General features: G+C 46.2%; 1 protein-coding gene and 1 long non-coding RNA gene across 2 annotated transcripts in view; one reads left to right on the top strand and one right to left on the bottom strand.

Moving 5' to 3' along the window:
• The window catches only part of LOC119863905 (mastermind like transcriptional coactivator 3), a 407,795-nt gene that overhangs the window by 192,809 nt on the left and 200,243 nt on the right, over window positions 1-14,743 (top strand). The window lies entirely within an intron of this gene.
• Window positions 4,621-14,580, bottom strand: LOC111091091. The gene is made up of 3 exons (XR_005373878.1): window positions 14,351-14,580; window positions 11,810-12,417; window positions 4,621-11,127 (listed from the first exon to the last, which is right to left on the bottom strand). It is a non-coding gene; the product is annotated as an uncharacterized LOC111091091 (long non-coding RNA).

Below are 14,743 nucleotides of genomic sequence, written 5' to 3' on the forward strand. Positions count from 1 at the left end.
CTCATCCCTCGGGCCTCGGAATCCAGGGCGACATCGGGGTGAAGTCGCTGCATCCTGATCTGTCTGGTTTGTGAAATGTTGACGCCTGGGGGGAGGCGTGGGGTCAGAGAAGGTGTGGCCCGGCTCGGTGAGGCAGTTCTGGATCCAGATGCGGAAAGCCTGCATGTGCGCCCAGAAGCAAAGGGAAGAGGGAGACGCGTAAGGAAGAGTCGGAGAAGGTAGAGGCGTCACTGACACGAGGTCGGGTTCTGCTATTGTTGCCTTTGAGGTTAAGTGATAAAGATGTCCCTTGAGGGGTGCGTGGGGGGCTCAGTCAGACAGGTGTCTGCCTTCGGCTCAGGTCGTGACCCCGTGACCCCGGGCCCTGGACGGGGCCTCGCTTGGGCTCCCTGCTTCTCCCTCTCCCCCCCTGTGCTCTCTCTCTCTCTCTAATAAATAAAGTCATTTTTTTGAAAGTCCCTTGATACAGTATTGTCTAGACCAGACTTTTGTCATTAACCCTCAGTTCTCTTTAAATTGTCACTGACGTGAATCCTGTCGTGTTTTGTTGTCGTGGGTTAAATCTCTGAATGAGGTTAAGAATGAAATTCTTAGTTCCAGGAAACCAGAGTGCAATAATTGCATTTCCACAAGGGACAAAATTTGATGAAATTATGCAGATTTAATTGAGTACTGGAAGAAAAGTATGCCTATGAAACTTCTGATTTTTGAGTGTATCTTTTAGAAAATTTTACGTGGTAAGAAGCACAAGTTGATGGATAGCACTGCAGCCTCTTTCTCCCTTTCTTTCCTGTTTTCTGTGTTTAGAAATAAAAAACAAACCAGTGTTTTCCAACACCTGGTAGAAACTTGACCCTCCTTTGCTTTCATAAAATAACAGAACAGACTCCTGGCTCCTGAGTCCAGCCTCTTGGCTCCCGCGAGTGAGAGGAGTTTCTCCTGTTTTGGGTTCAATAGGACTTCTTTCAGGGGGCCACTTTTTAAAAGCGATTCGAGTGGCAATGATAGGAAGTGGGGCTGCCTACAGAGAGGAGGAGCTGGAAGCAAGCAGGCATCTTGGAAAATTTCTAAGTCGCTCTTTGAAAATAACCAGGGAAAAAAACAAAAACGAAACAACAACCTAAGAAAGCTGAAAGACATTTTGCGAATGAGTTTTAGATGAAGGAAGCACCGTTTGTCCTAAGAAGGCAATGAGCCCAACATGGGATGTGATGGATTCATGATCTTACCAAGGAAGAGAAGGAGGGCAGAGAGTGGAGGGCCTATTAGCAAGAGAGCGCACACATCACATTTTCCTGCTGGACTGGAAGCTTCCTGAGTATTGTTTGCTGAATATACGTTTATTGCTTAAATCTATTCCACGTATGTTATTTATTTATAACTTTAAAGATAATTTAACATGTAAAATCTCCTCTGCCGAAATGTGGGTTTTAATTTCCAAGCATCATTTATTGCGCTTACGGCTGATGGATTGTTATGAGTCAGAACTAATAAACTTGTGAGGAGTAATAGAATATTGGTCTGGAAAAAGAGGAAGTATGGGCCTGGTGGCCGGACTGGACTGCACGTGCCGGAGCGCGGGGTTGCAGGAGGGGCTGCGGGCCCCCCGTCTTGCCGAGGGGGACGTGGCTGCTGGCAGCAGTGCCTCGGCCGGGACATCGCGGGGCTGGCCAAGCGGGCCCTCCATTGGCACCCCTCGCTCCCCGGCGGGATGTGGGGAGCCCGGCCTTGCCGCGACCACCCGCGCCCCGTGCAGCACGCGGGGACTGCGGGGCCTCGGGCAGCCGAGGAGCCTGTGGAGTCAGGGGCGCTGGGACGGGGGCTGGAAGCAGCAGCGGGCCCAAGGGTCCCGGGCGCAGGGGGAGCGGGCTTGAGCGCAGCTTGGTTTTTCCACCCCCCCCCACCAAGCCCCAAGCGAGGTTCCTGGGCCCCCCAGGCTTTTAAGTCAGGGGTGGAGACGGCTTTGGGGTCCTCTGTGTCTCCTGCTAGGCCAGATGCCCGGCGCTTGCTCCCCTTCCCCAGAGGTGCCGGGGACACACAGTGACCTCGGGGGCACAGTGGCCCCGGGGACACACAGTGACCTCGGGGACACAGTGACCTCGCGGATACACAGTGACCTCGGGGACACAGTGACCTCGGGGGCACAGTGACCTCGGGGACGCACAGTGACCTCGGGGGCACAGTGACCTCGGGGACGCACAGTGACCTCGGGGGCGCACAGTGACCCCCAGGGCCAGACTGCAGCCTCTCAAGGCCACACCTCCATCTGCTTGCGCTGTGTCCATTTATATATATATCTTCCTCTTTTTTCTTCCCTCCTGCCCTCCCTTCCTCCTTCTTCCCTCCTCCTTCCTTCCTTCCTTCCTCCCTCCCTCCTTCTTCCTTCCTTTCATCCTCCCTCCCTCCCTCTCTTCCTCCTTCCTTCCTTCCTCCTTCCTTCCTTCCATCCGTCCATCCTTCCCCCCTTCCTGTCAACTTCCCTGTCCACATCTCTGTCTCCTAGTAATTTCTTTGGAACTCCACTTTCCCTCATGGCTTGTCCCCCCCGCCCCCCCCCCCCCCGCCTTCCCTTCTGTGTCACTTGTTACCTTGCAGGCTCTGCTGTCCCCTCTAACTGCGTGTGCTTCTCTGTTGCCACCGCACTTCCCAGAGTCAGAGGCTGAGAGAGCAAGCTCTGTCCTACAGACACCACAGGCTTAGCCTGGATCGGGTGCTCATTCTGGTTCAGGCAGCTCTGAACAGAGGGATATGGCCTCACGTACAAAACCGGTGGCACTTGGTCATTTCCATCTCCAAATGGAGATTCGGAAGGTCAGCAGTGCAGGTGACAGAGTTTGAAACCACATTAGTACCAGTAGTTTGTCGGTCATGCAAACATGACCCACCTTTGAAGGGACTTTTGGTAACATTTTTCTGGAAATTAAGGTTTAATGGACTGTACTTACTTGGAATTTGACTTAAGTTTTTGGGTCATTTCTTTGGCCTAACAAATACTTGGTTCAAAAATTGTGTCTGTAAAAAGAAAAAAATATAGTGTCTGTTGGGGGGATCCCTGGGTGGCTCAGCGGTTTAGCGCCGCCTTCCACCCAGGGCATGATCCTGGAGTCCTGGGATCGAGTCCCACGTCAGGCTTCCTGCATGGGGCCTGCTTCTCCCTCTGCCTGTGTCTCTGCCTCTCTCCTCTCTTTCTCTTGGTGTCTCTCATGAATAAATAAGTAAAATCTTTAAAAAAAGTGTCTGTTAGCATTGCAATAAATGATTTGTAAGGGGGGGATTTAAAACTCTTAATAAGCCATTTTTAACTCCCAGCAAGCACGTTAGAAACACTCATTTACACATAAACCATCAATATGCTACTTACAAATAAGCCTTTTTCTGTTTACTGAAGCACCTGACTCCAAGTCCCTGTTAACTAAGCAACTTTATTAACTTTAGCTTGAGGTATTGCATAATCCTGAGACCCATGAAACTTAACTTTTCAAGTATTTTATATTTATTCTTCCCATGTGCTGACATTTCTTCATTTCCAGCCAGTCTGAATAGAGGGAAATAGCAAAATATTCCAAGATACCAAAAAATATCAAGGTTAACAAAAACATCTGAACAAGTAAAGAGCTAATGTGTAAGTGATGAGAGGCTGAGCACAGGGACAGGTGGCGTAGGAGAAATCTCTCTACCTTCCCCCTTGATTTTGCTATGAACCTTAAACTACGCTTAAAAAAATATAGTTTTAACAATTAAAAAAAAAAAAAAAACCAAAAAATCAGAGCATAGGAGAAAGTCAGTGACCTGATGTAAGAAATGAGAACTGAGGGGCAGCTGGGTGGCTCAATCAATTAAGTGTCTGACTTACCCTCAGGTCATGATCTCAGGGTCCTGGGATCGAGTCCTGAGGTCAAGCCCTGCGAGTCAGGCTCCCTGCTCAGCGGGAAGTCTGCTTCTCTGGCTTCCTCTGCCCTTCCTCCATTCTCATTCTCTCTCTCTGCCCCCCTCTCTCCCCCTCTCTCCACCCCCTCAAATAAATAAATAAAATCTTTTTTTTTAAAGAGAGCTGAATACCTTTTATTTACCTTATATTTGGTTGAAGAAAGGCAGTCAGAAACACCAAAGTATTATGCAAATCACAAAATTTAATTCTAAAGCACTTCTTTTTTTTTTTTTTTTTTTTTTAATGTCACACACACAGAGAGAGAGAGGCAGAGACATAGGCAGAGGGAGAAGCAGGCTCCATGCACCGGGAGCCCGACGTGAGATTCGATCCTGGGTCTCCAGGATTGCGCCCTGGGCCAAAGGCAGGCGCCAAACCGCTGCGCCACCCAGGGGTCCCTAATTCTAAAGCACTTCTTAAAAGTCCTTTTCACTCTCTAAAAGCAGTTCCAGAAAAGGGGATGAGTGGAGGCTACACAGGTGGAGTATTGACACTGGGAAGAGGTTTAGGCGAGAGGGAGATACGGGTGCCTGCCCTGATGAAGAGAACGCATTCCAGGGACCTACATGACTGGTAAAGACCTCAGCGTGGTAGAAAACAACTAGAAGAACTGTGGGGGCATGTTCCAGAACATCAGGCATCATGTTGTAACATAAAAACGTAATTAAATATCATTTAAAATAACAAAACACGAAGTGGAAAACACTTTAATATCTCTTCTGCAGTTCTGGGCGGTACAAGGTAAGGAGAAAAGTGCAAGGAAGCCCCATCATGTTCCAATCGAGTTGTAGTGTGTTGGTGAATTTTAGCTGCAAGAGCAATAGGCTTGCCTAGACTGCCATGCCTCTCATCCAGTGAGCATTGATGGATCAATGAGGTAGTCGGGGAACAGGAACCTGGATGATGGAAGGATCAATGAGGTAGTCAGGGAACAGGAACCTGGATGCAAGACAGCTGGGCCTTGGGGCCCCTGAAACTTGGGGGTAGGTTTAGTGCTCTGCTGTCACAGTCTTGAGATTCTTAATAATTTTTGATCAAGGGGCCCTGCATTTTCATTTTGCCTGGGCCCTACAAATTGTCTAGTCAGTGGAGGTGGAGTTTCCATCACAGCGTCTTGGGACACATGAATCATAATCTAAGTCATTCTTGGAGGGAGGAAACACAGATTCCACCCTCCTTCCAACTCTTCTACCCCACATCTTTCTTAGAGAACTAAAGATGTGACGGTAGCTGCGCTTCTCATCACTCAATTCATACAACCTACAACTGGCCAAGGCTTGAAATTTCTATAGCGGTGACAAAACCTTCAGTTTCATAATTAGAAACAAATAAGCCAAACAAACAACAAAACACACCCTCATGGAATCAGTTGGTACCATGATAACCTAAATAACCAACATACTAAAATATGGTTAATAAATAGTAGAAAGATCTACTGTCACATTACTTCTCCATTAGACATAGAAAAAAAGACTTAGGGACTCCTGGGGGGCTCAGTGGTTGGGCATCTGCCTTCGGCTCAGGGCATGATCCCGAGGTCCCGGGATCAAGTCCCGCGTCGGGCTCCCTGCATGGGGCCTGCTTCTCCCTCTGCCTGTGTCTCTGCCTCTCTCTGTTTCTCTTGAGTATATAAATAAAAATCTTAAAAAAAGAAAAAGAGACTTGGAAAGGGTACCTGAAAGGACCTAGAAGAGGGGAAGTGGCCAAGGAGGGGAGGAGGCTATTGTAAGGTAAGAACGGGGACAGCTACTATGATGACATGACAATGTGACATGTGTCTTCACTGCCTCATGGTTTTTGCCTTTAACCTCTTCTTTGCTGCTGTATTTTGAGTGCTTATTATTGACCCTTGAGTCCTGCCAACCCTGCTTGCCTTAATTGATAAAGATGTTTTTTTAAGACAGCAATTTTGTAATAAGAGAACTGATTTCCTACAGGAATGACTGTTCAATATCTTCAGAGCTGCTGAGCTCTTCATCTCGTACCCTCGGCCCCCCTTTGTGCTAGTGAAGGTCCAATGCACAGTCTTCCTGAACACTTTTGTGAGTTCAGTGTGGAAATCTGTGTCCACACAGTTCTACCTGGAAACAAGTTCTGGTGGTGGACAACGCTTATGGTCATAGAGCGTTTCTAGGGATAGAAAATGTGGACCTCTCCTTCACTGTGGCTCTTCTGACTCCACTGAAGAAGAATAGCTGGCCACCCACTAAGATGATCTATATTTCCTTAGGAAGAATTTTGAGTAGGTTCATTCCAAGAGAGTCTTGAAGGTAGGAGGGACACCTTGTCTAAGACAGGCTTGAAGTGCCTTCACCTGCACAATCAGGGGAAAGGAGGAGTAGGTGGTCGTGGATGCTGAGCCATCCCCACAAGGTCACCCTGCTGAGACGAAGCTGGGCATCCATGCCAGAGTTCCTTAGAGCCAGTGGGTCTCACTTCCAAACTTTTGCACAATCCAAAGAAAAATTGGATTTGCTCTCTTTCCCTCCTCTTCTGTCCTTTCTGTTGCCCTATGGCGTGGTTGACTAGCCTCTTGCAAAACAAATGAACAAATTTAGCTCTTACTGCCTTAGAAAGAAGGTAATTAACAGGGCCTGGCATAACGACCGTTGACGCGTAGTTGCTTCTCGAGCCTGAAAGCCAAATACCCTCCAGCAAGCCCAGCCTACGCCTATACGTTATGTGCTAACTAATAAATGCAGTCATGATTGTGTAGATACTAGTACATTTGAGTTTAAGCTGTTCCTGAGATACACTATCACATCTGAATAGTGATACAACATTAATAGAGTAGCTGTGATGGTTTCATTCTGACTTCAGTGTTCCAAAACTCCCTGGTGACTGAAGTTATATGGCTCTGTTTTAATAGCCTTCGAGTCATAATGGATAAAATGTGGGCAGCTTCTAGTTTAGAGAGTGTTAACTATCAGACTTCAAAGAAAACACTGCTTTGTGGTGATTATCAATGCCAATGGCTAACCAGCACCATGGGTTAATTAAATGTCATTGTCATTTAGAAATTTCACTCTGATTTTTAATACAGTTTTCTACTCTATTGGAGATATAGCATTGCTGCTAAAAAGTAACAGCATTGTTTGATTAAAAGTTTGATTTCTCTCTTCTTTTCTGTCCACTCTAAAATAGCATAAAAATGGTCACAAGGGAAGTGATTTATCTCAACCCGGCATTTTGGGGGCTGTTGGACACATTCCCACCACCTTGCTTACTAGTTTCTGTTTTTAATATACTTCCTTGTAATGCTGGAGTTACCTTAGACTTCTTGCTCTTCTCATATAATCTATTGTCAAGTGTGGCCAACTGCTCATGGTAGTTCCTCAGGTATATCCCCTCTTCTCCATACCTGTTGTCCTTGCCCAAATTCAGTCACCCTCAGATTGTCAGATCTCTATCAATAGCTTCCAAACTGATCTCCTCCAAAGACCATTCCTGTCCCTCAGATCCCCCCTCCATTGTGAGTCCACTGTGTCACTCCTATCAGGTTTCTTCTTGCTTCCAAACTCTCAGGAGCTCTCTATCGCCCACGGAACGGAGAGCCCAGATTCTTCTGCAGCCAGAATGGAGCTCTGTGATCCAGCTCCGCCCACCATGCTGACTCCTAGGCCTTCTTCTCTACCCAGACACCCTGTCACCTTCCTGTGCCTTGCTGTGTGTGGCTCCCACTTCATGCTTTGGTTCAAGCTGCTCCCTTTTCTGAACTGCCTTCCCCTAATCCTTACAGATTCCATCCTACTCATCCTTAAAGATCCACAGCTGCTTCAGAAAGCCTTTCCTTATTCCTTCAATAGAGGTACATTTCTCCTTCCTCCATATGCTGAGAGCAACTTATTTGTTTCTCTTAACACTCCTTACTTTCTGTATCATTTTAATATATTTCCTGATAGCCCATAAACTGCCTGAAAGGAAGGTCTAAGAGTCATCCTTCTTCCACCAAAAGCGTGTTGTAGAGAGGGCCTTAAACACAGAACATGCCCATTAATATTGGCCAAATTAATAAATCCATTTCCAGTCTAATCAATTAATGACTTTGGAGCTGATGATTAAACATAACTATCTTCCAAGTTAAAAGAAAGCTATTATGGGCATTGCACTGATGAAGAAAAAAGTTATCAGTAAGCAAAGAGGAAGGAAAACATGAACCCCGTGGTGTTGGATTAGAATCAGAGTAGCAGGATAAACTACTGTCATCGACATATTTCAATAGGTAGATAGATAAATAGGTTAGTACATCCTTCAGTCTGCCGAGATGCAATAAGCTCACCGTAGCATCCATGTCCTGCTCCTAAATACCATTCCCCAATAAAAAGCAACCAACTCTCCTTGGAAAAGCAGTTGATTCCAGGGCTCAGGTGGGGAAAACACAAAATGAGTCTATCTTACGTTCCATTTTATAGTGCCAATAAATAAGGACATTCTCCAAAAGTCAACGTAAGTGTGTTCCCAGTGACCAAAGCTGGAACAATTTGGACAATTTGGGTGGCAAAACGAAGAATGATAGTACTGAATTTTAACCCATAGATTAAATTAACATCCAGGGGTTTGAACAGATTAAAAAAACAAATAGAGGAGAAGGGGCAGCTTTTCCTTAAGTAGAATTCCAAAAAGTAAATGTTGAAGGTACATGGGATATAAAATCGCCATTAGGCAGGCACCGCAGTAATAATTGTTTCAGTCAAAATCCACAGATGGATGCTAAAATTAGTGAGCAAAGTCTGAGTAGAAACAGGATTTGCATAGTCTCAGCATATTTCCCCCAAGATACGTATTTACTACAAAGGGAAAGATAGTAACTTCACTGTGGAGAAAGGAACAGACACCAGCTTCACCAGGTGATCAAGGGAAGAAGCATCACTGGTAATAAGACATGTTGACATCACAAACCCTTGCTGTGATGCGCTGAGAGGGACGCAACATCGGTTTTGTAGTCTTCTTGCTAAAAAATGCATAATTTCACTCCAGCCATGAAGAAACACGAGACAAAGCCCAACCGAGGAATATTCGACAAAACCACGGTTCAGTACTCTTCAAAAGTATCAAGGCAACAAAAGGCAAAGAAAGATCGAGAAACAGTTACAAACTGGAAAAGGCTACGAAAAAAGAGAACTAAATGTGCTATGGGATCCTCTCAGGATTCTGAAACAAAAAGGATATTAATGGAAAGGATGGTGAAATTCTAATAGTCTCTAGCTTAATTAATAATAGTGTGTGACTGTTAATATCCCGTTCTTGATAAGTGCATTATGGTCACGGAAGATGTTAACAGCAAGGAAAGCAGCATAAAGGTCGCAAGAAGGGCTTTGTGCTATTTTTGCAACTTCTCTGTAGGTAAAAAATAGTTCAGAATTAAAAAAAAAAAAAGTTAAGGGAGGCCATTAGTAATTAACATTATAAGCATTTCTTTAACCAAAGAGGATCCAAAATGCCTTAAAAGAAAGTCAAGCAGTCAAATAATATCCTTTGTATTCTTTCCACACACCATTTCTTGCCCTGTCTTCCATCTCTTGTTTCCACGTGTTTCTAGATAGATGGGCCGAACCGCCTGTACAAAAGCGATCTCCTTTGGGTCAGAAAATACAGAACGTACGTGCGCCTTCTCTATGTGTGGATATTTGGTTTTTTGAGCTGACCAAGGCTCTGTCCAGAATTCTTCTGAGAACATGATGCAGGCAGAAGCATTTCCTCCTTTTCCTGGACCTTCCCAGGAAGGTCCTGGATCATCTGAATCGCCCCAGGAAGGTCTTTGAGCAGGACCAGAGGCAGCCCTCCTGGCATCTGTGCTTTCTCCCTCCTATTTCCTCTTGCACTGTGACTTGGCAAAGCGCTCAGGATTTCCAATCCTGAGATGACTAGACTGTTAGAATATTCATTTCTTTTTCCCTCTACACATTCTCCTTTTCCAGTGAACCAGATGACATCCTCAGTCAACATACTTTTAAAAAATTTTAGTTTTGGAAATATTCAAACACACAGAAAAATAAAGAGAGGATGATACACTCTTTGTCAGCTTGTTCTTAACCAAACAGATCCTCTTCCAGGAGTCATCAGTGATCCCTGTTCTGCATGGTGACGATGAAGGTGACAACACTGGCCCCAGTTCCTAGACTTCTTTCTTATTTATCTTTATGCCCTTGTTTTGGGGACCGTATCCTATTTCTTGGCCACTTTGTTTTATCCACAATAGGAGCAACTGCTCCAGCTCAGGGACTCACAGAACATTCCCTCTCCCACCGCTTCGTATGATGCAGATTGAGATCATTTCTGGGGTGGCTCGTGAAAGAGGGACCTCTTTAAACGTTTTTGCGTAGGGGCTCAAGTTTACTTGATGCTAATCTCAAAATCATTTTTGGCTCGAAAAGTGTCGTTCTCCTAACAGAAGCTGAAATCGTGCTTTTCTGGTTAGACCTCCGTGTTACCAAACACTGAAGGCAGAAAGTTCACACAAAAGAGTTCGTCCAGGTGTTCATCTGGCTTTTTCCATCGTCAGTAACTCAGGTTAGGGAATCTCAGGTTTTATTGCTAGCAAAGCACTCTAACAGTTTTTGTTGTCAGAAAATGATGGCTAAATGGATACTGAAATGAGGTGAATGAGATACTCATTTCCTGAGGGGAAGAAAGATTTTTCCGTCTGTATCCAAGAAGGATAGCGAAGTGTGAAGCCGCACCTCTTTGAGAGAAGTTGTAGTAGGGAGTGAGGCTCGCCAGTCGGGGAAAGTGCTAAGAGTACCTGATTCAGGAGTCACCAAACCATTTTACAGTGGGATAGGGTTCTTATTTCATGGTGGCAAAGGTGGAATGCCATTTTTTGGTCCAGGCTAACAGAATTCAAGATGTTTACGTGGAGGGATTTTTCATGTGTTACAAATATAAAAAAGAGTAAAAGTTTTCATGCAACGAAATAATGAAAGGTAAAGATACCAGAGATGGTTCTTTATACGTTCAGTTAAAATAGCCTCTTCATGTACCTGCAAAGAAGCAATCAAAAGAAGAGGAATACCTTTATGTACACCTGTGATTGTCTCTACCTCGATCATCTCAGATGTGCCATTAACAAAATATTCTCTTTGACCACACATCTCCGTCTTCAGAATAGAATTTCTTTCTGTGATTTTATTTCAATGCAGCCGCTACCTCTGGATTAGAATGACATTATAGGAGCACAAGGATTTTGTGAGTTTCTGTGCCTGGGGAGAGAATAAAGATAGTAGGTTGAAGAAATTTGGGGTCATCCCTCTCTCTCCCTCTTTTTGTTTTATTCTATGGTGATATTTCAAACAGTAAGAAAAAAAATTAAAATGTGCTGTTGCTGCTGTGTGGAGATGGGAGAGAGTTCATGCTTTGTTGAGAAACACATCTAGCATTCCTACAGATGCCAGACTGGACGTACAAGGTGATATCTCAAAACAGGGCCATAAATTAGTGTCATTAATGTATTGGTCTATCATCTTTTGCAAGGTTCTCTTTTATCCTGATAAAGGTAGGTGATAATCAAATACCCTTTTATTTTTTCCCAGACCAAAAAGCCAAACAACAGACCTACAACCAATGGCAGGGTCAGTACCGTGTGGCCCTACGAGTTATCGAAAACATTATCTACCTTCTAATAAACTGGGGAAACATCCAATATTGTTAGAAAGCTTTTCACAGATACACAGATATCTAAAGTGGAACGCCTCGTTCCCCAGTGTGCAGGGCAAGTGAGGCATGTATTATAATTTTCAAGAGGGGCTTACTGTTGTTCACTTGCCCATATTTTCCAGGCCTGACGTAATGAGGCCTTTCCATGAATGTTAAGTCAGGAGACCAAAGAGAACACAAGAACCCAGGATACTTTTCGTGGCTTATGTAAATTCAGGAATGCTTTACCTGACATGGACAGCCATGGGCATCGAAGGTCACTGCTCTCTACACGTTGCCATGACTATTCCAGTTGGTGACACGGGGAGGTGCAGTACATGCCTCCCTGCAGGGCAAGACCCGGCCAGCCATGCTGCTCGCCTGGTGGAGCCTCCGTGTGCACATGCCCCAGCGCCTGGAGCCTGGGATGCGGGAGCCAGACTCGCTCAAGGTGGGTGCAGTGGAGCACGGGGCCCGGTCAGAGACTGTGTGCTGGTCTAGAGGCCCAGGACCATGGTTATAGACTGAACACTTCTCGGTGTGTTAATTATCCTTCTGGAGCCTTTGAAGCCCCTCTCCGCCTTGGGGTGGAGGAATTGCAGACGGCCTTAGCCCTCTGGTCCCTGTCTCTTCTGAAGGGACAGCTTTAGCCTTCTGCCCGTTAGAGAGGAGCTACTGCCGCCTGATGCTGACGGCAGCGTCCGGCTCTATGTGGGCTGCCTCCCTTGTGCCAGGAAACTTCGGGAACAGACGGGGCTCTGGCAAGATGCCTGGGAAGTGGATGGTGCCCCCATGAGCGTGGTGTGTGGCGTTACTCCGTGTTGCCAGATGCTTCCATTGCTGCTTTCCCACTCTTCCTGTGGAGAGAAGGGCCATCGCAGGGCAGGCTTTTTGGTGAAAAACAGGGAAAAGTAAAAAGAAACCTAAGCCCCATATCTCTTTATGTCCACAGAACTTAAAAATGGAGGAGAGTATTCACTCTTCCAAAACTTTTGTTTCTTGGGTGAGAAATAAATTTAAATCTTGTGTCTAATTCCCCTGATTTTTCAGACTTAGCTAAGGCAGCAAACCGATCCATCGCAGTATCGACGGGTATCATTAGCCTGAGGTTAGGGACCCTCTGCTCTCTCTGAAGCGGGCCTGCCTTCTTCTCTCTGCCAGTACATTATCCCTCTATCATTTTTGCTCTCCCTGTATTGCCTTTGATATGGTAATGATCTTGCACAAGAAAAGCCATTTTTTTATATGAGTGCTTAAGGAATTAAAGGTGAGTGAGAGGTGGAGGGTGTTAAGAAGGATGGCAGTTTGTCATTAAAAAATAAATAAGTATACCCCTCGGAATAAAAAAGAAAGAACGAAAAAGGGAGCCGAAGTGGGAGGACAGGCAGGTGTCTCAGCGCAAAGGCAGGAGACGGTGTTACTAACAGGCTGGCTTAAAGCCCTCTTAACAATGTGCGGTTGCTCTCCCCAGCTCATCATTGATTTCCCTCTGCCCTCCACAGACCTGGCTGCAGTTAAGCCTTGTGTCCTCCACGTGATGCTGAGCCGAATCAGATTTTCCTTTTAGTTGTTCGATCAAATTTTCCTTCCTCGAGCTTAGAAGGCACACTTGGGACCATATAGTAATTGCCTCCCCACACTGAACTGCTGATACCTTTATTGGATTGGGATAGGGTTTCAGAGGACTGTGTTTAACATGCAGTGAGCCGCAGCAATGCAAACAGCTCCAGTGTTTAAACAAGCATCCATTAGGCCAGGAAACAAGGCGGTGCCAGCCCATTTGGTGCTCTCTAGTGCTGGCAGCTTGAGGTGAGCAGGGCAGCCCGGGCGCCCGGGTGGGAGAGGGCAGGTGCGAAGGGAAGTGGAGGCATTGTAGTGTCAGAGAAGGAGCAGGTTCTCTTTAGATTTGCAGACAAGGGAGTGCGGGGGGGAGGGGGAGAGAAATGTTGTGGCTAGGGACATGTGCAAAGCTCATTAATATCTCATTATGTTAGAATTGCAATCTCCCTGCAGATCGGCGTTAACATTTGCGGTGCCAGAGGAAGGGAAAGCAGCACCCCCCACTCCCACCCCACCTCTCCCCAGCCCCGCCGCCACTTTTTTTTTTCTTTTCTTTTCTTTTTTTTTTTTTTGCAAGCCCCAGCAAGCTCCAGACGCTTGTTTTGCACCGAGGGAATGGTGGTGTTGAATTTGTGAGAGAAGGCTGTGAGAAAACCCCAAAGGAGCAATAGTGAACCGTGCGTAGAGTGAAGTGAGACTGTAGTTTGTAAATAAGAAAGTGACCAGCTTTCCAGTGTGGCAGCAAGTGGGGGGATGTGGGGGGCAGCTGACCAGAAGTCAGGAGAGGGAAACGGTGAGTCCGGAGTTTGAGCTGTCCCAGAGCCTGGATGTGAGGGTCAGGTCAGTACAGGAGGGGCTCCAGAGTCAGACCCAGGCCTGCCCCAGAGCCTGCTGAGGGCAACATCAAATGGACAGGAGAGTAGGGACCAATGAGAAGCAGTAAGAATAGGGCAAGGTGCAGCCAGGAAGATACGGGAGGACTCTCACCCAGCAAGGTGCAGCCAGGGAGATATGGGAGGACTCTCACCCGTTCCCATCCACCCAGGTTGGGTGATGGAGCAAAACGAAGGCTACAAAACAGATAGAGAGAAGGTCATGTTCAGGGGCCTCACTTTCATCAGAGCAAACCTGGCTGGTCCCAAACTCATCCAGGCTTTACCCCAAGGATTAAATCCTGCTACGCCACAGCTCTGTAGCCAGACCCCAGCCCGGTCCCCACACGTCACTTACCCCCAGCAGTAATCCCAGGGAATTCCAGCAGTGAGACTGTGGCCTCGTGGGAGGAAAAGTTGGAACCATGTTCCGTAGAAGTTACAGCTTCGCAGACACTTCATCCTGCTCTGTTAAAGGATCAGATGTTTCTCTCTGCCCTGAACAAATATGTACCCTCCATCCATTAATGACAGGTGGGTGGTGACCACTTCAGCAAACAGTTACATAGCAGGATGTACCAAAACACAGCGCTGTGTGGATTTTGTATTATGGAGGCACCTTAAAGTGATTCGGGTCCAAGTCCTCTGAGAATACCCCATTTCCTTCTATTCGTTTTCAGGAGTTTTTATTGCTTTATTAGAGCTCTCTTACTGTGAAGGTCTGGCAAGTTCCATTTTCTAGCACAAGTGG

Source organism: Canis lupus, chromosome 19 (genome assembly GCF_011100685.1).
Source record: "Canis lupus familiaris isolate Mischka breed German Shepherd chromosome 19, alternate assembly UU_Cfam_GSD_1.0, whole genome shotgun sequence".
Classification (NCBI taxonomy): Eukaryota; Metazoa; Chordata; class Mammalia; order Carnivora; family Canidae; genus Canis; species Canis lupus.